Source organism: Ailuropoda melanoleuca, chromosome 1, assembly GCF_002007445.2.
Source record: "Ailuropoda melanoleuca isolate Jingjing chromosome 1, ASM200744v2, whole genome shotgun sequence".
NCBI classification, from domain to species: domain Eukaryota; kingdom Metazoa; phylum Chordata; class Mammalia; order Carnivora; family Ursidae; genus Ailuropoda; species Ailuropoda melanoleuca.
This window is the reverse complement of record NC_048218.1, coordinates 77,419,666-77,445,369: the sequence shown is the minus strand read 5'-3', so window position 1 is coordinate 77,445,369 and position 25,704 is coordinate 77,419,666. Positions and strand designations below refer to the sequence as shown.

Sequence of the window (25,704 nt, the reverse complement as noted above, 5' to 3'; positions counted from 1 at the left end):
AAGCTTGAAGACACAAGGGAAAAAAAACCCTAAACTGATGACATAGAAGAAAAAAGATCTGATTCTATGGCAGCACTGGAAGCTAGAAGGCAGCGGAGCCATACCTTTAAAGTTCTGAGAGGGATTTATTTCCAACTGAGAATTTATATTCAGGTAAATTTTTACTCAAATGTGAGGGAAGAGTGATGGCATTTTCAGATATAAGAAATCTCAGTTATTTTACCTCCCGTACATCCTTTCTGAGGAAGCTACTCTAGATATGTTCCTTCAAAATTGGGAGGAGGGGCGTAAATTAAGACAGAAGAAAAGGAGTCTTCCTTTAAGCCCAGAGAGCAACAAGCTCAGGTTGGAGTAGGAGGACAGAAGATTCCAGAAGGGAGAGCTTCAAGGGAAAAAAAAAAAAGTTGGAAAGGTGAGGGCTAAATTAGTGATAGAAGATTAAGCAAATAAACAAGAGAGATCCTAATGGACTCCAGAAATGACAATGAAGGAGTGAAGGAACCATAGCACACCACAGACTTGGCTGTGAACGATCACTTATCTGGTCCTAATAATGTACACCTAGTGTAGACTTAATAGAAAAAGAAATGGTTTAACTGTATTAGGAGACGTAGAGGACGTGCGTGGGATGGTGGTAAAAGCAAGCGAAATTCTCATTTTCCATAGTAGGAGGTATGGAAGTAGGAAATATGTAACCTTGAAAAAAAACCCATATAAGTATGGTATTTAGATACATGGAGATCATTCTAGAATTAAATCAAATAGCCAAAAGTCATTGCATTTGGGTGGCAGAGATTAGGGGTCTACAGGACTAGGGCAAGGCCTGAAATCATGTGTGTGTAGAAAGGGCTTATGTGTCTCTGTGTATGTCCAGGTTGGCAGCTCGAATAGGCACAGTCGAAACTGAGGGACTGTTTGCTCCCGACAACATGTTAACAACACAGTCAAAGAAAGGAGCAGGAGTTCCTTTCTTTGGGTGTTTTGCATACGGCGGTGGCAGAAGAGCTTCCTTTTTCTGGTTCTCTGGAAATAAATTCTTTACACTGCTTCTTTCTTGTCAGAGCCCGTGTATTCAGTGTTGAACTCCTCTTTAATTTCAGCTTTTTTTGAGAGAGCTTGGCGGAGCTCTGTCCTAACAGTGGGGGAAGAAGGCCTTGGGGAGACAGGCCAGCGTGTAGAATTCTGGCTTCGTCACTTCCCAGCTTTGGGCCCCGGCTAGTTACTTAAGCCCTTTCCCTTGTCTGAAAATGGAGAAAACACTCCTTGCCTCATAGGATTGTATGGGGAATAAATGAATAATTTAGTATATTAAGTGCCTAGCACACAGTAGTTGCCAAAAACATTTAAATTAATAAAAAAAAATAAAGGAACATTGTGGTTAGCCCTTGGTCTGGTACAGAAGCCCTATAATGTTGGGTCTGGGCCCTACAGACGAACCTTCCAGAAGAAACAAGAGCTTGGAAGGAAGGGGAAAGCAGAAATAATCCAGGAAGTTTTCTGATTTTAGCAGAAATTTTTATTGTATTTTGGGTGCAGTGTCTTCTGATTGGACTGTAGAGCTCAGCAAATTTGTAGAGACCCAGACCCTGGAAAGTTTTATGTACAAAGATCGATAAAAGCTCTTAGCTAATTTGGCTTCCATACCCAAACAATCAGCAGCCGCTCACATTCCAGATAATGTGGAATAATGGAATCAGGGCTAACAGGGTTATCTTTTACCCCAAGGCTCCTGTGTGCCTTATGCCGATCGTTCATTTAAGCCAGGGACCTGGGGCCCGAGCCCTACCCCTGGGATAGGCTGACCCATTCTCCGACTCAAAACCAAGCCCATCAGTAATGGTCCTTGTTTGGGGGATGCTTACATCAGGGGATGCTCAGCCATGAAATTCTTATGGTGTATGTGCTTGGCTCATTTTATGAACTTCTTCGGGTTCTTTGGTTCTTGGTGGGCTTTCTAAATGCTGGCTCTGGTCTGTGGTCAGCGCCCACCCTTGTATATCTGAAGGAAACACCTACATGAGGCATGAGGGAGCTAATGAGGCCAAGGCAGTGTCTCATTTATGTGCTTTCTTCCTTAGTGTCTTCTTCTGATGCTTCGGGGGCTGACAGAAGGCCTTAGCTAGGAGGTGCTGGGGGCTGTCAGGTGAGGGCACAGTGTGGGCAGGAGCGAGGGCAGGAAGTGATGGGGCAGAGAACAGGCCCCAATCATGAGGAAGGCATAGAGTAGAACTTTGGTTGGTTAGACTGCGGGAGACAAGTGGTAAAGCCAAATCCAGATGGCAAGCCAGTGACCCTTGTGGAATTGGAGGGGCGTCGGGGAGCAGAAGACACAGATTACAGGGGGCCATCAGTTCAGTGGGTGCTGTATTAAAACTGCAAGGAAGCACATGAGTATGTAGGTGGCTCAGGGAGAAGGCAATGCAAAGGGTCAACTGAATGGGTCACACCGGTGGGGTATTAGGAGGAGTAGGAATAAGCCACTTAATAGCAAAACCGTATAATAGAAAAATCTACCGTCTATTATTACTGCTCTGTTATTGTTTATTTCTCATGTTTCTGCAAAGTACAAATTGTACTTGCAACCCAAGACTGTCCCGTCAAATGGCCTCATCTGTCAAATATTCATCCGTAAACTTGGAAAGGAAGTTAAAAAAAAAAAAAAGGCTTTTGAGCAGCCACAATTGATGGCCAAAGCCCAGCCACAAAGCCGTGCGCTGGGTGATGGTGGGAGAGCTCCTCTGCTCTCAGTCCTGGCCCTGGAAGATTTCAGTGAGCTGGAGCCAGCTGGGACCCCAGAGCTGCTCTAAACCTAGCTCTTCAGGGGTTTGTAGAAGGGATGCAGGGGATGCTTACAGGAAGAAAAACGAGGAAGTACAGATGAACTTTGCAGTTTCTAGAACATCACCAAGCATCCGCTCTTTCTGGGGCTGCACAGTTTCCTGTCTGCCTCTCCCTGGGCCTCTGCCTTGTTCTCTTTGTGGGCCAGCTTCCTCTCCTTCTGCAGGGCCCTGTGCCCCATCACTTGGTTTTGTGCCTGGCATTCACTTCTTCTAGTGCCCTTACTACCTTCCCTTGAAACTCGAGGGTCCACCACTAGCTGACTTTTTTCATAGTTGTAATTTTGAAAGTATCTGACTGGTCCAGCTGCCTTATTTAGGTGAGTTGCTTTTAAGTCCAAGTTCCCCCCTTTGTCCATCAGGGGAGGCCCATGTGTGAGTATGGGTTGGGTAGCAGGGAGACAGGTAGAATGACTTGTCTATTGGAGTCATAGTAGAGGCCTGGAAGCCATCTACCAAAGGGTTTAAAAAGCACGAATAGAACCCCACATTCACTCAGTGGTCTGCAAATTCCTGCAGCTGGAGTGGAGGGTGCATAGGGTGGAAGTGGTCAGCTGGGAAGGGGCATGAGGCTTGGCTTCCCAGAGTCTTTGCCTGAGTCACAGGGCCACAGAAATCCATGAAGTCTTTAGACAGATTATGCGGTGAACTACCCATGTCTCTCTGAAGGTTTGGCCTGGGGCGAAAGGAGGGATAAGGGAGGCTAGCTAGAGAGAGATGGAGAGAGGGGGGCCTCCCTCCTGTTAAGGGGGCAAGTGAGTCAGTGGTTCCCTAGTTCCCCCAACGCCGGGAGCACCTTGCTCCTGTTCCCTGGGGAAGACTGGTTACCGGCATGCTCCCAGGTGGCCGCCAGCATTTCACGGAGCTATCTCTTCCCAGCCTGACCCAGTCTCTGCACCACTGTGACTTTGGCTCCTGGTGTCTTGTCGGCATTAATTGTAGACAGCAGCAAAGTGCCCAAATGCTGCAGGTGACTTTTTATTTTCCCCTATCACCTGATGCCTTTGTCCTTTGCTCTGCTCACCCTGAATCTTTGCAAGACCGTGACATTTCCACCCCCTCAGTGGCTCACTTCGTCTTCGCTTTCATCTGGTCGTACTTCCTCTCAGCGTCTGCACTCTCGTGGCCTGACTCTTGTTTCTCATGGCATCTCAGGGTCTCTTCCTCCTGGACGCCACACTTGTGTGTTACCGCTCTTCTCTGTTCTGCGGGGCATTTCTCACCTTTTCCTCCTTCCAGTTCCTTCTCACGCACCTGCTCCCCAAGCGTGATTAGGGGAACTCATGGAATCATCAGTTCTTATACGTGGGTTGAGCTGAATGTGAACACCAGGGACAACCCAGACTGCTGGCACTGCGCGCTCCTTTGCCCTGGAAATGTTACACATGGTGAGCAGGGATGTGGGCGGGGGAGGGGCCGGGCTGAGGGGAGGAGCGGCAGAGGCCCCTGCGCCTCTTGGCAGCGCTGGGAGCAGTTTATATGGCACGGGAGTCCTGGAGCCAACAGGCCAAGACTGAGACATTTAGAAACTCTTTGCCTAGGTCTTAAGGAAATAACCATGGAATTCCCCAAGGATTCAGTGTTAGGGACTTTGTGTAATTAACAAAAAACGTTGGCGATGGCCAGCCCTTGGGGGGTAGGGTGACAGTTCTGCTCGGGCCACATAGGGGCAGGTTACGTAGCCCCTGCAGAAGACCGCTGATGACATGGCACTAACCCATGCCTTGCTTTATTGCATCTTTGTAAAAACTCCAGATCACCAAATAAAACCAGGAAGGGCGTGTTATCTGTAGTTATCTTGGGGAGGGAAGAATAGGTGATTTTTTTCCTTCTGTTGACTTAACTCTATTTTCTAAAATTTCTAGATGGAACATAAATTTCTTTGACATTCGGAAGCCTAACAGTTACTTTAAAAACAATTGCCATCCACCCAGACAGCTAGAACAACACATGGGTTGAAAATTTAGTTTCCATTAAAAATGCTCTCCAAATAAATTTAGGAATTAAGTTCACGTTTGTAACCTTACACACAATATACTGTCGGCCAAAGGGAGGCGGGGGAAGGGTCATGTATTTGTTGACTGGAATCAGCTATCCATAAGCCTTATCTAAACACAAGACTTGGGGCCAGAACTGTAGTTTTCTTTTTCTTGCTTTTCTACTGATAACAGCAAGTAGCACAGGATTAAGTGACCGTGGCCGAGTTTGCTTTGCTTCATCTCCAGCTCACTGAAATTGTGTAGCCCCCAAAGGGTAGGTCTGGGTGAACAGATGGGCAGCTTGCGTCCTGGGAAAGCTGCCGGCTCTTTCAGGTGGGGCTGGCCTTCTGGAAGGGGCTCTGAAGTGTCAGGAGTGACCAGGGCAGGGCGTGGGAGGAGGAAGGGTGCTAACCCTCCTGGATGAGTTAACATACGGGCTTCTGGTGTTCTGTCTACAACTTCTCATTGTGTGCGTGTGTTTTGTTTTGTTTTTTCTCTGCAGACAGGGTAGAGCCCGTTGTGCAGAGCTCTGCAGCGAGCGGCCCAGACAGAAGCAGTGAAATCCTGGAGCCCAGCTGAAATGAACTGGCCTCCTTGAGTGGGCTCAAGCCCTGGTGCCAGGCCTCTGTCTCAGCACTGAGGTAAGACCACCTGAATCCCAGCTTGGGGGCAAAGAGGGTGGAAGGCCTCCTCTTCCTGGGAAACCTTTACCTCTAAGGCTCAAGGGAGAAGGAGCAGTTGTTTTCACCCTCTGCTTCCACCTCCGCCCATGGGGAGGCAAGGTCATTTGATGGCCGAAGAGGCTTTGATTTTTCAGAGCACGGCTTTTGGAATCTTAACAGGGAGTTGTAGTTTCTCCTTGGCTGGTGAGACTTGAACTCCAAAGGGGATGAATTTATTCTCCAGGTAAGACAGCACCAAATTCAGGTGAACTTAGGTGCACCTGCTCTGTTCTGCCAGGGAAGTTGAGCTCTTAGGAAACTCTCTCTTTCTCATGCCCGGGGGAGACAGAATGATAGAAATTATGCGGGGAGGTTATTGCAAAACATTCCACTCAGCTCGCTAAAAAAATGACTCATTACCTAGGTATGTTCTGATGGTAAAGGTAACGTGTTCATAAGAAGTTTGGGAAAATATGGACAGGGAAGAAAATGAAACATGCCTGAAATCCAACCCCTGTTAACAATCCTTCAGGTAGGTTTCATGAAGGTTCCTCTTTCAGCCCCCATAGCACGTCGACTCCTCCTGCCAGGAAGTAGAGAGGTGAGGCAGAAAAAACCCTCAATTAGGAGCCAGGAGAATTCGCTTCTAGTCCGGGAGGCTCTCAGAGAGCCCATTTTTAAATATTCAGGAATTTTGCAAACTGCTTGTTAAGCATTGTTGACAGCTGGAAATTGGCCATGGCGGAGAAATTTACAGCACAGAAATTAGCCAGTGCTACCAACCAGGGCCTTTTGGTTTTGGAAATTCAGATTACCAGCTTGTACGGCCAACAGTTTGGGAGGCATGAAGCAAGTCACCTCCCTTGTAGACCCCTTTCCCTCCTCTCCTGTGAAGAGTAGGTACCAATAAGCATTGGTTGAATGGATGGACAAGAGGGAGATTGCTCTTCTTATTACCCCATAAGGCCGTTGTGAGGCTCCTGGCCCACGGGAGGGGGTTTAGTTGATTGGTAAACTTGGTTTATCAGTGGAGAGAAGTCAGCTGGCCTTTCCCTGCCTTGGCGCTCGCTTCTTGGGAAATCTGTGAATTACTGACACCCTTTTATAAGGGCAGATAAAAACTCTCCTTTTACTGACAGACATCTGGGGCATATTTCCTTCCTGGAAAAATCAAGGAGTTGGTCAAAGAAGTGTGAAAAGGAAGCCCCAGCGCTGCTAGATGTGAGAGCCAGGACTGAAATTAGAGCTTTTGACTCTTAAACTCCACTGGGGGGTGAGAGGAGGGAGGAGGAGAAGGAGCACTTCCTGCCAAATGTGAAATTTAAACAAAAGCCTCTTTCTCAGAGGCCCTGCTGTGGGCAGATTAGAGCTAATTAAATTAGCACAGTGGAGCCCCAGCCTCTGCCTTTCTCCCTCTATTTTCAGAGTCCTTGGGCTCCCTGTCCCCTGCCCCCCTTCATGTATGGTGGAGGAGGGGATGGGGAGAAGGTGGGGCATCAGTTAACCACCGGTTCACCTTGTAGAATTGTAGTTCAGAAAAATTATGAAGGTGGAAAGGCCTAGAGGGGCCAGTTGGTCCCACACCTCATTTTAAGAAGCCAGGTCACACCGCTGGTGACTGTTGGTGGCTGAGGAGGAAGGTACGCGCTCCTGGGCAGGCAGAGGACGAGGCTGGTGGGATGGGACTCTGCTCAGGAACCCTCCGGATCCCTGAGCCCTTGTATGTGACTGGCAACAGAACGTGGTGACCAGCCCTGCCTCCACGCTTCCCAGACCCCCTCCCCATAGCTGCTGCCCCCTCCCCAGTGAGCTTCAGGCAGTGGTCCCCTGGTGTGCTTGGAATTAAGACCCCTTCCTCATCAGGGGTTTGGTTTTCCAGGTCAGTGAAACCAGCTGGGCAGATCTCATTCTGAGGACTTCTAGGTGTGTGTATGAGGAAGGGCAGAGAAGGGTAGGGAGGGCTTAGTCACAGCTCTAGGCTCTGGTAATCTGATCCTGCTCTGCTTGCAGGATCTCATTGAACTCTGCAGTGACCTACAGGGTAGGTTTTTCTATTCTCACGAGGCAGATGTGGAAATGGAGTCCCTCGCAGAGGTAAAGAGACTTGTCCAAGATGGCACAGCCCACAAGCAACAGAGATGTGAGCTGAGCCTGGCTGGGACTCCACAGCTTCTCAGAATTAGTGGGTGTTCTTCACAGCAGGTCGGCGCCTCCATGGCCAGGGGTTCCCGAATGCAGTTCCGACAAGCAGGGTCCCTTCCCTCGGGCTACCTCAGTCCATCTCTGCCAGTGCGTGGAGTTTCACAAAAGGCCACACCGTTCCTTTCAGACGCCAGGGACTCTTCAGTCGATAGTAAGATAGCGCCAGAGCTGGGAGCATCCGTAGAGTTCTTTAGCATAGTCCCCTCACTCATGTGACACCCCGGGAGGGGAGTCGGGGTGCTGCTGGCCCCAGGTCTCTGAGTCATCTGGAAGCAGAGGCCTTCTCGGCCTCTGGACCCCCAGTGCTCTTGCCAGGAGAACATACTGAAATGGGTCTGTTTGGTTTTCCTTCATGTTTGGGTAAGTGATTATTCCTCTGTCACGAAGGATTTAATTCAGCTTCATAGATATTGTGTACCTGGCTACATATCCTGGCCTGTTTGGGCAAGAGATTCTGGCTCAGCCTTGAGCATACAGGTACGACAAGGGGCAAGGGGAGGAGAGCTCCTACATCGCGACTGTACACGACATATATTAGCCCATAACCATACATCATCTCCAGGAGTTCCAAAGGGAGAAATTGTCTGTGTGTCCTGGGGCTCCCAGACCCGTAAAAATAGAATTTTCAGTGATTACCCTGCTAAGGAGGGAGCAAAGCAACAAATGGCGGGTCAGGGTCTTTGGAAGATTGTTGCAGAGGGGTAGGGCTGGGGGGAGGAGGCAGAGTGGTAGAGGGAGAGATTTGGGTTGGCACTGCTAAGTGGGGCAGGTGTCTTTGACTGGGGAGCAGGGGTTGAGGGGGAAGCGGGGTGGATGGTTTTCTAGATAATCAAGAATCCTTTTCTTCTCTGGCACCCATCAACTTCAGAAGGAGGAAAAGCTCCCTTCAGTGGGGCACTCGGAATGTGAATCAGGGCTGAAAGAGGTCCTTGGAAAGCAGGTTGGTTGGTCTTCATGTCTTCCATCTAAGGAAATGGAGGCCCAGAAGGGGGAAGGGCCTTGTCTCCGACACAAGTAGAACTAGCGTCTGTTCTCCTGAGTGTCTGTCCAGGGTCTTCCCACCAAACACTGTAGCTGCACAGGGAAGGGTGTTCCCAGAGGCAGGTGCAGTCCACTTCCTGCCTTGGACTATCTAGCCCAAAACCTGTGATGGGCTGGGTTTGCCCGTTGGAGGAATTTGTGGCAATGGCAACCTAGAAGGGAGAGGGTGTCCTCTCAATGATGTCAGCCCTTCATCCTCCCCTGTTCACATCCTAGAGGTCTTATTGAGCCATGGGGTATCATTTCTGGCTTTTTCTTCTTCTTTTCTTTTTTTTTTTTTAGATTTTTTTATTTATTTATTTGACAGAAAGAGAGACAGCCAGCGAGAGAGGGAACACAAGCAGGGGGAGTGGGAGAGGAAGAAGCAGGCTCCCAGTGAAGGAGCCTGATGCGGGGCTTGATCCCATAACGCCGGGATCATGCCCTGAGCCGAAGTCAGACGCTCAATGACTGAGCCACCCAGGCACCCCTCATTTCTGACTTCTTACTGGAAGTTCACCATTGTTGGAAGACTGCACAATACACAGACAAGTGCCCCAGCTTTGAGGATGTACATTTGAACTAGGTTTGAGCCGTGCTTGACCATAGTTGCATGACTACCTGGCCTTTCTGACTCAGTTTCCTCATATATAAAATGGGCTGAATAGCCCCTGCCTTGAGTGAAGATTAATAATTATTTATATAATGCTCTTCTCACAAAGCAGATGCCTAGCGAATGGTCCCCATTATTTTTTTTTCATACAGCTGTATTGAGGTCTAACTGACAGAAAACATACTGAAACCTGACAGCTTGATGAATTCTGATGTGTGTACACACTCATGAAATTCTCCCTGCAGTCAAGTTCATGAAATAACCATTACCCCCCAAAGTTTCCTCCATCACCTTATCCTTCCCTCCTCCCATCCTGCCTCCCATGTCCTGCCTCCCACACCCAGGCAAGCCCTAATCTGCTTTCTATCACTAGAGACTAGTTTGCATTTTCTAGAACTTTATGTAAATGGCATAATACAGCACATGCTTTTCTTACTCTCAGCATAATTTTTAATTTTTTCATTTTTATTTTTTTAACAGGTTGTATTCAAATTTCAGTTAGTTAACATGCAGTATAACATTAGTTTCAGGTGTACAATACAGTGATTCAACACTTCCATACGTGACCTGGTGCTCATCACAACAAGAATACCCCTTAATTATCTGACATTCATCCATGTTGTGTGTATAAATAGTTTATTACTTTGTTGCTGAATAGCACCTTACTGTAAGGAAATACCACTATCTGCTTATCCATTTATCTATTAACAGACGTTTGGTTTGTTCCCAATTTTTGGCTACTAAAAGAAAGCCAATGTAAGCATTTGTGAAAAAAAAGTTTTGTGGGGACCAGTGAATTCTTTTTCCTTCCTCAACACCTAAGAGTACAATGGCCAGGTCCTATGGTGGGGGTATGTTTCACATTTTAAGAAACCGCCAAATTGTTTTCTAGAGTGGTTGTACCATTTTACATTGTCCCCAGCACTCAATGAGAGTTCCAGTGGCTCCTCTTCCTTGCCAACCCTTGGTATGGTCAATCTTGTACATTTTAGCATTTTAATAGGTCTGTGGTGATCGCTTGTGAATTTATTTGCATTTCCTTAAAGAAATGCTCATTCAAAAAATAAGATTTATCTTCTTTGGATTGAGTTGGGTTCTTTATATATTCTACAAACAAATCCTTAACCAGAGAAGTTTGAAAATATATTTTCCAATTCCGAGGCTTGCATGTGGTGAGAGATAATGGCACATAAACTAATAATCACAATTCAGTTGAGAAAGTATGTATATGTACAGGGAAGTACAAAGAAAAATCAGTACTCTTTTTTTTTTTTTTAAGATTTATTTATTGGAGAGAGAGAGTGTGTGAGCATGAGAGAGCATGCAGGGGGGGCGCAGAGGGAGGGAGAATCCCAAGCAGACTCTGTGCAGGGAGCCGGATGCGGGGCTTGATCTCACAACTGCGAGATCATGACCTGAGCCAAAACCAAGACTTGGACACTCAACCAACTATGCCACCCACATGCCCCGAAAGATCAGTAATCTTAGCACAGGTTGTCAGGGGAGCTTCTAGGAGGTGAAGGTATGTGAATTGGTTTGTAAAGGAAATGAAAAGTTAGCTAGGTGGAGGGAGGGCAGTCTGGGTAGAAGTCTATACGTGCAGCGGCATGGCAGTTTGCAATACCATGCTGCCTATGAAATTATAGTAATCTAATTGGAGGACTACGATTTTGGAGAAAGATGTAGGCTGGAATCCCAGCTGCCCTGCTGATGGCCTGTGCACTTCTTTTTTTCATGTTTTATTTTGAAACAGCTGTAGATTCACTGGGACTTGCAAAGATAGTACAGAGATGTCCAGGGCATCCTTTGTCTAGTTTGTTGGAATGGCTTCCTCTTACATAATTATAGTACAGCATCAAAGCCAGGAATGTGAGATTGGTACAATGTATATTTCTATGTCATTTTCTCACATGGGTGGATTAGCAGAGCCAGTACTGCAATCCAGAGATAGACTGTTCCATCACCAGAAAGAGCTCCTACCCGCCACCCTTTCATTGTCACACTACTGCCGCCCCTCCCTTCTGTGTTGCATCTCTATAATTTTGTCATTTTGAGAATGTTCTGTAAATAGAGACCTACCATATGCACCTTCTGAGACTGGCTTGTTTTCCGTCATCATCGTACACTTCGGGTCCATCCTGGTAGTTGAATGTATCAATAGTTTGCTCTTTTTTGTTGCTGAGTGGCATTTCACAGTATGGATGCATTAGTTTCATTATTCACCTTTTTTGAAGGATGTTTTGGTCGTTTCCAGTTTTTGACTATTAAAAATAAAGCTGCTATGAACAATTTTGTACAGGTTTTTGTGCACACATACATTTTTGTTTTCCCGGGATAAATGCCCAGCCCTGCAATTGCTGAGTTGTATGGCAAGTGTAGTTTTAACTTTTTAAGAAACTGCCAAACTGTTTTTTAGAGTAGCTGTACCATTGAACACTCCCACCGGAAGTGGGAGTGGGAGAGATCCACTTTGTCCATCTACTTGCCAGCATTTGGTGGGGTCATATTTTCGTGTTAGCTGTTCTGATAAGTAGGCAGTGGTGTCTCATTATGGTCTTAATTTGCATTTCTCTGATGGCTGGTTGTGTGACTTACTGTTTGTGCTCCTTCGGGTCTGGCTGCATGAATCTAGACAGCAGCCTTTTAAGTGTGAGAAGCAAGAGGACCTTGTGATGATAACCACCCCCCGCCCCCCGCATTTCTGCAGCTGCCCTGAAGTCTGACTTCTTTGTCCTTTGACCCAGTTAGCCAGTTCTAGGAGATCCTTCTTCATTGTTCTGGGTGGCTCCAGGAAAGTGATATTTTCTAGACCTGCGTATTTTTCCAGGGAAGTTTTTTTTTTTTTTTCCTTTTACCACAGATGAGCAAATAACCTGTGAGTGGTTTTGTTTGTTTGTTTTTGTTTGTTTGTTTGTTTGTTTTACTGTGCTGTGGGGTAAGTTCTCTCTCTCCACTCTGTCCCTCCCTGGTGCCAGTATGCCAGCATCTGTACTTAGTGGCAGCTGAGATAAAGAAGCCTCTGGAGTTAGGCCAGGATGGCTATTTTCTCAGTGTTTGGAGGCCTGAAATGCCAAGGGAATCTGCCATGGCCTCAGGCCTTCCCTGTGCTCAGCATCTTCTGTCCCTTCCCTTATAGACGGAGCTATAATGTGCTGGGAAAAATCATCACGGAGGCTAAAAATTCTGTAGCATTTCTTCTGTGCCGGGGACCGAGTGCTTTCTGTGTATGAACTCATTTAATGCCTGCAACAACCCTAAAGTTTAAGTACTCTTAAGACCCAACTTGACAAATGGGGAAACTAGGGCCTGGAATGTCTCCTAGGCAGTATGTGGTGAGTAAGTTGGGACTTGAACCCAGATGGTTTGACACCCACGTCCATCCTCATGGTCATTGTGCTTCCTATCTCTGTGCAAGGGCAGGTAGCATCTTGTTCCGTGCGCACCTTTCTGTCTGAAACTGCGGCCTCAGGCTCTCCCCTTGGGAACGAGGAGGAGGAGGAGGGCATGCCATGGTGCTCTCTGGGGCGTCAGCACTTCACGAGGTGGGAAATGGAAGAGCTGGGAAGTGCTTTCCCAGGGGAAAAGGGGAGTTCCTTGGAGGCCTGCACTGGGCATGGGCTGCTGTCCAGGTATGAGTGAGGCCCAGGCTCTGCGCCACGGTCTTGTGAAGACATGATTCTGTTCCGTGAGCCTGCTGTGCACCCAGGACGGGCTCACGCATACTGTGGGCAGAGGCTGGAGGAGGATGACGGCAAGGCCCTGACCTGGGGCAGAGCACCCACCTCACTGGCCCTCACGCTCTCAGCTACCTACCTGTGCCGTGATAACCTTGAGCTTGGACAGAAGGGACTCCCCAGCCTGGAGATGACTGGGAAGGAGCTTGGCTTTTCTGGCCCGGGTGCTGGTTGCAAAAACTCCATTTCCATCTATAAACAGGAGAATAACTGTATCTAGTGTCTAGATTGTGATGAAGCTAAGGGGGGACAGTGTCATGATTGCCCTGGAGAACGTTGGTTCCTTCTTCTCCCCTCCATGGAGCCCTTTCCAGTCCTAACTATCCAGCTGCATGGCAGTGCTGCCCTGAAAGAAAACGGGTGTGTGTCCCTTGTCCTAATTTAGTCAGTGAAGAGTGTCCATTCACTCGTTCAGCGTTCAGTCAACTTTTTATTTTTTTAATATTTTATTTTATTTTTTTAGAATTTATTTATGTATTTGACAGAGAGAAAGAGCACGAGCAGGGGAAGCAACAGGCAGAGGGAGAGGGAGAAGCAGGCTCCCGGCAGAGCAAGGGAGCCCGATGGTGGGGCTGGATCCTGGGACCCTGACATCATGACCTAAGCCAAAGGCAGTTGCTTAACTGACTAAGCCACCCAGGTGCCCCTCAGTCAACCCTTTAATGACCCTCTACCATGGGCTTGCTTCTGTAAGAGGCCCTGGGAGCCTTAGAGCTGGATCCTTGACCTCATGTAGCATATGGTGTACAGAGAGAGACAAATATTAGTTAAATAATAGCCCAGCTGAGTGTGACATCACGAACTGTGGAATTCCTGAGGAAGAAGTTCACGGGTACTGTGTGAGTGAGCCGCAGTCTGAGGCCGGAGGACTGTTCCTCAGGGGAGCAATTTTGATCTGGGTTGGATTCTCTACCCTTGACCCACTGAAGAGGCCCTTGTGGAATGTTCTGTAGGATTATTTCACTTGACACCGCCCAAAGCCTGGCCACCCTGGTGTTCTCCCCACCCCAACAAGCCACACTGTTCTGGGAGGTTCCCCAGACCCAACCGCTGACAGCTGCTGCCGACCCACGGGGCTAACCCTGAAGTCAGAGCCACACCTTGCAGGCTGGGTTCCATGTTTGTTGTTAAATGTGCCCATGACTCAGTTTATTACTCACCGAATGCGGCATGCCACCATGAAATCACATAGCGTTTTTTAAAACAACTTTACTGAGTACAATTTATGTTTCATGAAATTAACTTTAAGTGTAAATTTAAGGACTTTTAGTAAATGTACCGAATTCTGCCACCATCATGACAATCCAGCTTTAGAACATTTTTATCATTGGAGGGGTCATTCATCTTCACATGGAAAAGGCAAGAAGATTATTTTTGTACGGAAATCGTCCCATAATGCCTTTTTCTGGAATTAGTTCTGTGCTCCCAGGGGGAGGATCTCATTCATTAATTCAGTTAGTATTTACGGAGTGCCTGCTGGAGCCCACGGCCGGAGCCCACGGCGGGGCTAGGTGCAAAGGGGAAGCGAGAAATGGTGGAGAGGGCAGTTTTCCTGGGGTTGACAAGCTTCCTACTGATTTCGCATTGTTCAGTGTAGCCTGTCTGCAGGCGTGGGTCTCAGCAGGCCAGGTGTTTGCTTTCCACCCTGTGGCTTGTCACTGAGGACGAGGCAAGAGCCTTGCTTTTGCAATATTGACATATTGAAAATACTGGCCGAGCAGAGAGAGGGAAGTGCACTCTCCAACATCTGCAAACAGCTCTAAGCTTTGGCTAGTCTGAACGCAGGACCCGCGAAGAGAGGAGAGTGGCTGTGCTGTTTACAGGGCAACGATTCCACTGGTGGAACTGGGGTGAGCGGTGAGGGTGCCTGGAGGAAAAAAGGACCGGGAGCCAAGTCAGGGCAGGGAGCTGAGGCGAATTCAGGGAGTAGTGGTCCGGTAGGTCCCCTATAGCTTAGGGGCACATTAACATTTGGTGGACTGTTGCTTGGAGGCTTGGGGGTGAAGTGGGGGTGAGGAGTTTGGGCTTAGTGGAGGGAACATGGAAGATGCCATTTTGTCTCCAAGGAGGAGCATAACTGTTCAGAGCTGGACTTGGGGCCCAGTCTGGCATGGAGAGAGAGACGGGAGGCAGCTACGCTTCAGGAGGCTACTGTGAGGGCCCTAATATCAGGTTGACTTTGGCTGGGCCAGTGGGGTGAGGAAGGAAGAAGTGGATGGGAGAGACGTTTCTGTCAGGGGAGAGAACATCTCCCTGTTCCAACGGCTTCCCTTGGGGTCCAGACCTACTTTGCCTACCTGCCTCTTGCTCTTCAACTAACCCCTCACACTCAGCTTGTTCGCAGTCAGGCCCGACAGCCCCTCCCCACGTGGTCTTCTCCTTGCCTGCCATGCTTTTCTCCCCTCCACTTCTCTATTCCATTCTTCTTGCCCAGGGGGAAGGAGAGGAGCCAGAAAGCAGACATGTCTACCCCCAGAAGGCAGTGCCATAGAAGGTAATGGTGAGAGATTTCCAGAGAGGGAAGTGCCAAACGCCAAAGATGGGCACTGAAGAAGGTCTGGGGACTCAGGGCTGGTAGTGGCCAGGCAAGCCAGGTGCCTCAGGCACCGAATGTAAGGAGGCACACTCGGATCCCAACCCTGTACTCACGTGACCCTGAGGGTGCGGGCCTGCCTTGCCTTACCCTAGTCCTGGACTAGGTTCCTGGAGAGGACGTGTCTTTGGGAGGACACTGGTGATCTTGGACAAAGCATTGACTTTCAGGATGGAGTGTGGAACTGTTTCTTCAGAAGGAAGCCTTCTGTGGGAAGCTTCCTGAAGCTGTGTGAGGGCCTACGTGTCACCCTCCTCCCCACCCCGAAGGCAGCTCCTCAGGCTCTCCATGGACTCTCTGGGATTCCTGGAGCACAGTTTGAAGAGCACCAGTCAACTCCAGCCCCCGTCTTACCACAGAAAGCTCTGAGACCCACAGAAATACGTGACTTTCCAAGACCACACAGGCAGGTGTGACCCTAGTGGTCTGTCTTTACTTTCCTTTGGTTCATCATCTTCAGTTTTACATTCTCTTTTTATTGCCCCCAGTCTCCAACCCCCATAAAAATTAGAAATAGTTGATCCTGAAGGTCTCAAGATATTTGAAGACTGTAGTCTGAGAAGTCCGTTTATTGAGAGCCTGCTACCTACCAAGCACTATTTTAGGGACTTTTACATTCATTATTTTAATTCTTTAAGAACCTTTCTAAGTATGTGTCATCGTCCCATTTACTTGATGTGGAGACTGAGGCTCAGAGAGAGCAAGAACTTGCTTAAATTCGCAGTTACTGACAGGTGCTCCTGTGTCCAAAGCCTGTGTTCTTTCTTCATACCATGTCTTTCTTCAGTCATTCAGACTGACCAAGCCTTGCTACCAGGCTCTGGTTTGGGTGCCTCGTCCCCCTGCTCGCAAGAGGCAGTGGGCCGGCTCTTTATAAGGTCTTCTGTCACAGGTGTCCCTGGGCTGCCTGTGGTGGTTGCAGTGATTTCTGGCTGTTGTGGAGATGAAATCCCTGGCCCCATTCACTCCCCAGCCTGGAAGTCCCCTGGGCTCCTTTCTCTGTGCCCTTGGGATTCTGGAACATTCCACTGACACAGCGTTCAGGCAGTATAGGGGGTTTGTTCTGCAAGGAGCTTGGCCACTCCTTCCCCCCTACCCTCCCTGGTTTCCCTACATTTCTTGGCATTTATCACCAGTGGTTTCCTTCTGCCCCCACCCCCCAGCAGAGCTCTGATTCACTTCCATGATTTAGCCCTGATAAAGGCAAGTTATTTTGGCCTCTTCAGCCCTCAGCCCCGGTGAGAATTTGGACCCAGTGTTTTCACTTGTCACTTCAGAATGTTTGCCAGAGTTTGCGGAAAAAGGCCTATATTATTCATGTCCTTGCCAGGAACAGCTGCGCCCTGCCAGCTTGTCATGTGAACCCTCTGAGCCGCCCGGCTGCACGGCCCACAGCCCTCCGGGGCCCGCTGGCTTGGGTGGGAAATGCGATCCGCTTGGACAGAAACAGCAAACAGTCAAGGAGGGCAGAAAGCAACTTGGAAGGGACTGATTAGGGCCTCCCCTAGGAATTCACCACAGCCCAGCGCGTGTCGGCGGGGCCGATTCCATCCTATGCTCCGTGGGGCCCGTTCTATTTGAAGTGTTTTCATCTGACGTCTCTGTCCTCCACAAGATAAGAGCGAGGCTGTTCATCAGTTCAGTAATACCTAGAGGTCCCTCGTTCCTCACAGAGAACACGATGCTGGCCACTTGAAACAAACCCTCAGAACCAGTCTTTGAGGTGGGGCTCATCTCCATTGAATGGATGAGAAAACAGCCTCGGAGAGATCAAGTGCATGACCTGAGGTCACGCAGGTACTGAGGGGTAAAGGGGGGATCTGAACCCAGGTCTGTCAGGCTCCTTTCAGGAAGCTGTGAGCCACCAGACACAAAAGGACATCTCCTGGGCTCAGCTGCAGTCTCACCTACGGCCGGTCCCAACTGTGTCTCTTACCCTCCTCTCTTCCCATCACCCTGTAAACATGGAAATCCAATTTCTGGAGCTTGGTGTTCCCGTGGGGACTTGACTAGAGTTTAGGACCCGCCAGGTCAGTGGTTGGTGGGACCGAAGGTCAGACCAGGGGTGAAGAAAGATGGTCCCTGGCACCTTCTCCTCTCTCAACTGAAATGCCTCCTCTTCACGCCCCATCAAAGGCCTTTTTAGTGTCAGGAGCTCAACATTGAGTTTAGAGAAAATTGTAATATCCCTTGCTTGCTTAGAAAGCCTCCAACAGGGGCGCCTGGGTGACTCAGTCGTTAAGCGTCTGCCTTTGTTTGGCTCAGGGCGTGATCCCAGGGTCCTGGGATAGAGCCCCGCATCGGGCTCCCTGCTCTGCTGGTAGCCTGCTTCTTCCTCTCCCACTCCCCCTGCCTGTGTTCCTCTCTCGCTGGCTATCTCTCTGTCAAATAAGTAAATAAAAATCTTAAAAAAAAAAAAAAAGCCTCCACCAGTCCCAGTTTCTTGCAGGATGAACTGGGGCTAAAAACACTTACATCTGGAGCAGATAATCCTGTTGAATCCCATTTCCCATCACTGCAGCCCTCATACCTTCACCCCTCATAGCTTTTCACCATTCCTTGACTACAACGGGTCCTCTTTCATGGCTAAGCCTTCGGTCTACCATTATCTCTGTTGGGTATGCCTTTTGCTGCCTGTTAAACTTCTATTCATCCTTCAGAACCCAGGAGGAACATTACTTTTCCTGACTTCCTCTAGTGGAGTTGGTACCACCTCAACCTTTAGTTCTGAACGCCTTACATGGCTTTACACCCATCATTTTATGGGTCTTTCTCTTCCTCTAAGGCCCCAGGAGCAGGGGCTGGCACCTGTTTATGTCTGTAGCACCTGTACTTGGTGCATATTTCTGTGACCAAATGAATGGGGGCTCATTAATGAACTGCGTGCTAATGCGTGAGTCACACGTGGTTCCACTTTCAGTACAAGGTTGCAGGACTTCAGTGAGAGATGATGGGCCAAGGCTGTGGTGCTATTGATGAGCTGACAGGTGAACCAGGTACTGAGAGCGCTATGGTAGATGAGCCCTGCAGCGGAGAGGGGGTCTCCCAAGGGTGAAGAGACATCGCAAAGCTTGGAAGTTGTGGAGTGAAGCAAAGCCTGCCCCGTTCCCCAGGCCAGCCTCTCCAGCTCTACACCCAGCCTGCCTCCCAAGAGGGGAGCTCCTTAGGGCTGGGCTGGGTGCAGACCTGGAGCAAGAGTGGGGATACTGGATCGTCCCCAAGGGAAGAGGAATGGGGGTGGTACTGAGGAGAGGAACAGAAGCAGAGGCAGGAGGAAGTACAAGTTCAACTTTGTTTCCTTACTGTGATGCTGGGGGCATCTTGCTGGCCAGAGCTCCTGCCTGATGGCTGCTCCTGAGGATGGAGTATGAGCCAGGTCCAGGCAAGAATTTGGAGCCTGATCTGGATATGTAGGTCATTCTGTGCCCCTAAACCTCCTGCCTATTTAATTAACCTCCTTCCCCTACTCCTGGGGGTAGGCACTTAGGCTTTACCCTGATAAGATCTGAGTTTAAATCCTGGTCTCAGACACTTTTAACTGCGAATTGTGTAGCAATGAGCAAAAATACTAGGGTTGCTGTTTTTTATTTGTTTAATTTTTAAACTTAAAAAAAATTCTACTTCCAGTATTGTTAACATACCGTGTTACTAGTTTCAGGTTTACAATATAACGATTCAGCAGTTCTCTGCATGACTCAGTGCTCAACACGATCAGTGTACTCTTAACCCCCATCACCTATTTCCCCCATTCCCCCCACCCACCTCCGCCCTGATAACCATCAGTTTGTTCCCTATAGTTAAGACTCTGTTTCTTGGTTTTTCTCTTTTAGATTTGTTCGTTTGTTCTGTTTCTTAAATTCCACACATGAGTGAAATCACATGGTATTTGTCTTTCTCCGACTGATTTCACTTAGCATGATACCCTCTGGGTCCATAAGGGTTGCAGTTTTATAGGGTCATTAGGACGAGTGATGATGCCACTGTGGGAGGCTGTGTGCTAAGACATTTAATTTATTTCTCTGCATATCCTGCAGGTAGGTATATGCTGTTCTCATTACAAAATCACAGATCCTTCACTGAGGTTCAGAGAGGCTCCACAGCTGCCCAAGGTCCCATAGTGAGTAAACGATAGAATCAGATGGTGGACCCAGGTGTCCTACACCTGATCCACTACAGCACCAGTCTCCGATCTGTGTGATCATAAGAATCACCTGGGGCTCTTGTTCAAGGAACAGTTCCCAGGCTCTGTATCAGATTTTGATTCAGCCCGCTTTGTTGGCGTGGGGGTGGGGGGCCGGGGGGGCTGCTGGGGAGCAGAGGCTGTAACAGGTGCCCAGGATGATGTTAGGATCTGGCAAGTTTAGGAAACATAGTATTGCACTTTCCTGCCTGTAAGGAGTGGCACCTGGCTGGCCCTCAATAAATATTGGCTGTATTATGACATGAACTGCTGGAAAGGATATATTACTGTGAAGAGCTTTTCATCTTTTAAAGGCTCATTAGTCCTACAATTAAATCTTAAAGATAGAAGTTAAGAGAAGTAGATCCTGGGTCAGTGAGCCTGCATTCTAAAACTCTAAACTCAGAACTATCTGCAAATGGAATGAGCTGCCTTCAGAGGTCCCTATTGTTCATGATCAAGCAATCAGTGACACTGTGCATCAAGCATGCTGGTCGAGAAGTCAGCTCTTTGAGGACCCGGTGCCTGGTCAGCATCTGCCCTGTGCACGCACGCACCGAGGAGTTGTTCCTGGCTTTGGCGTGTGGCTATTCCGGGGGAGGTGAGGTGGTGCAGCTATTGAAAATTCAGGAAGGATCCCAACTCCAGGAGGGAAAGCAGGAAGGCAGGGATGGCAGAGGCCGGAGTATCTCGGGGCCATCACTCCCTGCTTTGTGTCCCGGGAAACCTGTCCTGCAATTTTCTGTGTAGCCTCTGCGTCTCTAAACTCTCAGTCCCTTGCCGCGAGGGCACAGAATACTTTCATTTTCTTAGGGATTAATGGTGAACTGAGGTCTATCTCTTCTCCATAGGTCTGGATCTTGCCTTTGTTTTTAAGTTCTTAAGGCCCATCTTGTGGGCATCTAAATTATAGAACATAGGGAATATTGTCCCATCAGAGCCTGGAGAAAAGCTTGACCTCTATCCTGTTTTCCACCTCGGCCTCGATGTCACAACTCAGCAACGGCTTTCCTAGAGGCCAAGAGCATTTCTAAAACTCTGCTAAAAGCTGATGGAAACCTACCGAATAATTGCCTTGGATACTTTCCTTTCTAAGAGCCATGATCATAGCTGCCACTTTGACCACTGGTCGTGTGTTGGTGCTTTATACGTCTTTTTTCATTTAATCCTTGCAGCAGTCCTGTGATACGGGTAACTCTGCCCCTGTTTTACAGAAGAATAAATGAGACTCAGAGAAGTCGGCTGAGTTGCCCTGGGTGACAATTGGTAAGCAATGGGCTGGGACTTCAGACCTAAGTCTGTGTGACTCACAAATTAGAGCTGACTATGCCTACACCATTTGGTCTCTTTGGGATGATCAGAAGGTTTGCTTCTCTCCACGAGGAGGTAGTTAGGGGTTGGTTACCCTCACTGGTGGTAGAGCACAAAGCTACATTCAGAGTGCATCAAAGGGATGGCTGATCCCTACGTTCCTGTTTGAAGTCATCCCCAGCCTTTAGGGTTGTGGAGAACCATGACCTTCCTCTACTCATATCTTGGTGATGGCAGCAGATTTCCGGTCCTTCGTGACCCTCCGGGAGGCTCCATCCCTGCCAGGGTTGTTGGGGAGTGTGTGTCTGCACGCTGCTGGGCTCTGGGGTAAGAATGTTGAGGGCCAGGAATTGATGGCTCATGAGCGATGACAGCTGGAAGATGAAGTGAGAGGAAGGGAGTATGAGCTGTGCATCTTTGAATCAACCTGGAGCTTGAGACCGAGGGATACCTGTGTGTATTAACTTGGCTAAGGAGACCATCTGAGCCCCCATCTCTGTCTGCCAAACAGGAGATTGCCTCTTCTAGTATAGAGAGCTGATGTGTGGGAGAAACAAAAATCCCCCAAGAGAGGTGAGGAATTTGAGGGCTTTCTCCAACTCAAGCTCTGTTTTCCTTGAACAGATTGTACTTTTTGGCTCTACATCATGTGCATACTCCTGTCAAGATGGAGGGCTTCCACCCCACTCCCTCTTTTGAATGCCTTTCGGCCATCTTTTCTTCCAGCAGCTCCTTTGGCCTCCATCTTGAGGTGGGTGCTCTCCCTCACTGCCCCTTTGCTCTTCCGTTATCTCTCTGACCACTGATGAAGCCCCCAGTGGCTGGTCTCACTTCCCCGCCTTCTATTTAAAAACCCTGTGCCCATCTTTCCTTTTTGAAGGGTTCTGGCTAGAGCCAGCCATTCCAGTAATAGTCTCTGTCTTCATTTCTAATCTAGCCAAGGTGGTGTCTTTTTCTTGGAGTTCCTTATGTCAATAAAGTCCATATTAGACAGCTTGCCCTCTTATTATAGTGGTCTCATTGCATTTATTCAGCTGTTTTATTTTCTGCCTCAGGTATCCTAAGTTTGTCTCTCAAAACTCCTTATGGGCAGGGACTGTAGTTTAAGGGGAAATAGTGATGATTGTATTTTAATTTCAGGGTTTAACAGGTAATAGTAGCCAATAAAATTATTTTTTTCATTTGATCAACTGATGTTTATTGGATAGTTACCATGGGGTGTGCACTGGACAGAAGGAACCAGGGATATGGAGCTAATTATGACTTAGTGGTTGAAATGTTTACAGTTTTAAGGGAAGAGAGACACAGAAGCAAACTAAAACTATATTTTAATTTGATTTGAGCTGTAATTGAGGTATAGTAAAATTTATTGAGAGCTCAGATGAGAAATAACGAGAAGAGAGAGATGGAGACAGATTTAAGAAGTGTTAAGAAGACAGATTTAGAACTTTGTTTCCTAATTAGTTTGATTCAGTACCATTTAAGGGCTTGTTCTAGGGGCAGGGAGGTACCAGGACGAGCAAGTAATCCAGGAGCACTTGGGGAAGGGAATGGATTGAATATGCGGTAAGAAAGAAGGAAAAGCCAAAGATCCTCGGCTTAGGGAGAGAGTGAGAACTGGAGAGAGTGAGGGAGAGGGTTATAACTGCCAACGTATCTTGCCTGCTGGTTACTGTGTGTGTGTGTCGGTGGGGGGGGGGGGGGGTTAGTTAACATGAATTGCCTCGTTTTTCATCCATAAAACCCATGAAGAGGTAGGTACGTTCATTTTCTCCACTTTACAGGTGAGGAGACGCACTCAGAGCAGGCAGTAGTTTGTTGAAGATCACACCCCTGAAAAGTGCTGAAGTCAGGTTTAAACCCAGGCACTCTTGCTTCGGAGCAAACACCCTAGAACAACTCAACCAACTGCTCCAGAACCTCCGAAGGGCCCTCAGTGCCCGTTGCTCCCAAATTCATACATCCAGCCTGGACCTTTCCCCTGACCTCTGACTCCGCCTCGGGATGCCTATTTACCCTCACTTGATGGTCTAATTGCAAACTGGATACCCCAAACCAAACTCCTGCTCTTCCCTCTTCTCCCCTTTTCTACTCAGAGCAGCACCATCCTTCAGACTGCTTCAGTCCCTAACCTTGGCCTCACCCTTGACCTTTCTCTCACACCCATCAAATCCATCAGACTTGAGTTTCAGAGCACACCTGGAATATATTCCTTCTCACCACCGCCACCGCAACTTCCCGCTATGGGCATCTGGCGCTGGGGTCTCTCCAGGGATCTCCTGATGGTCTGTCTTCTTTTACCCTTGACCCCCCTCCCTGTCCCTACATGGCAGCCTGAGCAGTCCTAGCGACATCGAGTCACATCAGGCTGCTTTTTCGCCAAACCCTTGCAGTGCCTCTCACTTTTACTTAGAATAACAGCCACAGTCCTTACCATGACCCATAAAGCACTAGCCGATCTCTTCCACCCCCCTTTCCAGTTGTCTCTGTCCCTCTGGGATCCCCTCCTTCTGTCCCCTGCCCCTTGTATCTTGTCTTTTGGCCAGTGCACACCCATGCACTCCTGCCTTGGGGCTCTGCCTCAAACGCTCTTCCTGAGACATTGTGGGGCTCACTCCTTCACTACCTGTAATTCTTTGGGGAATGTTCTCTTCTTAATGAAGCCTACTCTGATCTTTTTAAAATGGAAACTTGCCTCAACCCCGCACTTCTGATCCTCCCCTTCCCATACTCTGCTCTGCTTTGTTTCCCATAGCACTTAGTATCCTCTAAGATACTAAATAATTTATTACACTTATGGGGTTGTGTGTGTGTGTGTGTGTGTGTGTGTGTGTGTGTGTTTCACTCTGCCCTCTAAGGGCAGTGATCTTCATCTGGTTTATTCCCTGTTGGGTCCTAAGGCACTAAGATTTTTGCTGAGGACATAGTGGCTCACGCATTTAAGAGGCGTTAACTGTAGAGTGCAGTTTCTGTCCAGGTGTTCAGTTTAAAAATGGTTATTAAAAGTTGTGGTCTGGAGTCCGACGGAGATGCCAGAGGGGGCTGGCCACATGGATGCAGGAATTGTCTGTAAGGGGGTATAAACTGAGCGGAACCCCTGCTGAGGCTGGACCCCCTGGGGATGTGGGCGTTTCAGGACTGCTCTGGAAGCTGCTCACCAGAGGAGGCTGAGATGGGAAGGGAGGGGGGAAATGGGAGGTGTGCCTGTTAGACTTTAGAAGGAGGGAGTTTGAAGAAGGAGACCCAGAGACGCCTCACAAGGTGGGCACTGGAGAAGAACCTTCAGATTTCGCAATTAGAAATGCAGTTTCAGTGGAATGATGTGCGCCAACTTCAATAATTTGAGGAACAAGTAGAAAGCGGGGAAGTGTAAGTAACTCAGTAGCCCTGCTATGAGGAAGGAGAGATTAGGTGGTTGTTTGAGGAAGTGATTTGTTTGAAGGACTTGCTCTTTGCTGTAAAAAACAAATCTTTTGGGTGTGGGTGGGTGAGTGGATGAGGAAGTGACATACAGTAAGCTAATAACTTCCAGACTGACAGACAGAACGTAGTGCAAATTATACCTTGTCCGTGTGAGAGAGCAGTTTCTCAATCCAGCCCCCTGGCACCCTGCCCAGCCCACAGTGGGTCCGCAATAAACATTCACAATGTGAACTACTGTAGACCCATGACCCGTCCCTCTATCAGCAGCAGCAACAACAAAATCACAAGAACGTCTAATGTAGGGAGATGCTTTTTGACCCAGTGACTGTTGGCTCGTGGCACTTCTCTCTCCCCAAAGCTACTCCCTCCTTAGCACTTTGAGCAGCTCTCTATGGTTATACGTTGGGTTCCTTTACTGCACAGGGGTTGTGTTTTTAAGAAGTAAATATTCAGGTGACTCATTTGAGTCACAAGAATGACAAGTTAGCAGTTCCACATGGATGTAAAGGATACAATGGTGTCTTCGTCCATTCAGGCTGCTGTAACAAAATACCAGACTGGGAGGCTTAAACCACAGAAACTTATTTTTCACAGCTCCTGAGGCGGGAAGTGAGAGATCAAGGCGCCAGCATGGTGACATTCCAGTGAGAGCTCACTTCCATGCTGGCGACATTCCAGTGAGCGCTCACTTCCTGGTTCAAAGCTGGTGCCTTCTCGCTGTGTCCTCACGTGGTGGAGGGGGCAGTGGAGCTCTCTGGGGGCCTCTTTTATAAGAGCACTAATCTCATTCATGAAGGCTCCACCCCCATGACCTCATCACCTCTTAATACCTTGGCCTCTGGGGGTTAAGATTTCAACATATGAATTTGAGTGTGTGTGTTGCGGGGAGGTGGATGCAAACACTCAGACCAAAGCTGATGGCAAGTCCTATGAAATAAGAGGAACAAAAGGATTGGCCGGGGGTGGCAGAAAGAGCTGTTGACTGTTGGTCAGAGCCTGCCCCTGAGCCAGCTTCATCTCACACCAAGTTGTGCCAACTCACTGAGGTTCGATGTCAGTGCTCTGAGTTTGCTTCCTTGGGATTTTATAAAAAGAATAGTGTCAGGAAAGGAACATGACTTGAAGTACAGCCACAACCAAAGTCTTTCTT

General features: G+C 48.4%; 1 protein-coding gene across 7 annotated transcripts in view; it reads left to right on the top strand.

The window, feature by feature from the left end:
- The window catches only part of ST6GAL1 (ST6 beta-galactoside alpha-2,6-sialyltransferase 1), a 117,981-nt gene that overhangs the window by 22,637 nt on the left and 69,640 nt on the right, over positions 1 to 25,704 (top strand). For 6 of the 7 annotated variants that reach the window (XM_034661410.1, XM_034661439.1, XM_034661387.1 and 3 more), the window contains exon 2: positions 5,319 to 5,457. The gene's annotated coding sequence lies outside the window, so the exon portion shown is untranslated. Of the gene's footprint in view, positions 1 to 3,914; positions 4,226 to 5,318; positions 5,458 to 25,704 lie in introns of those variants that run through there. The other variant, XM_011219198.3, reaches the window with a different exon arrangement.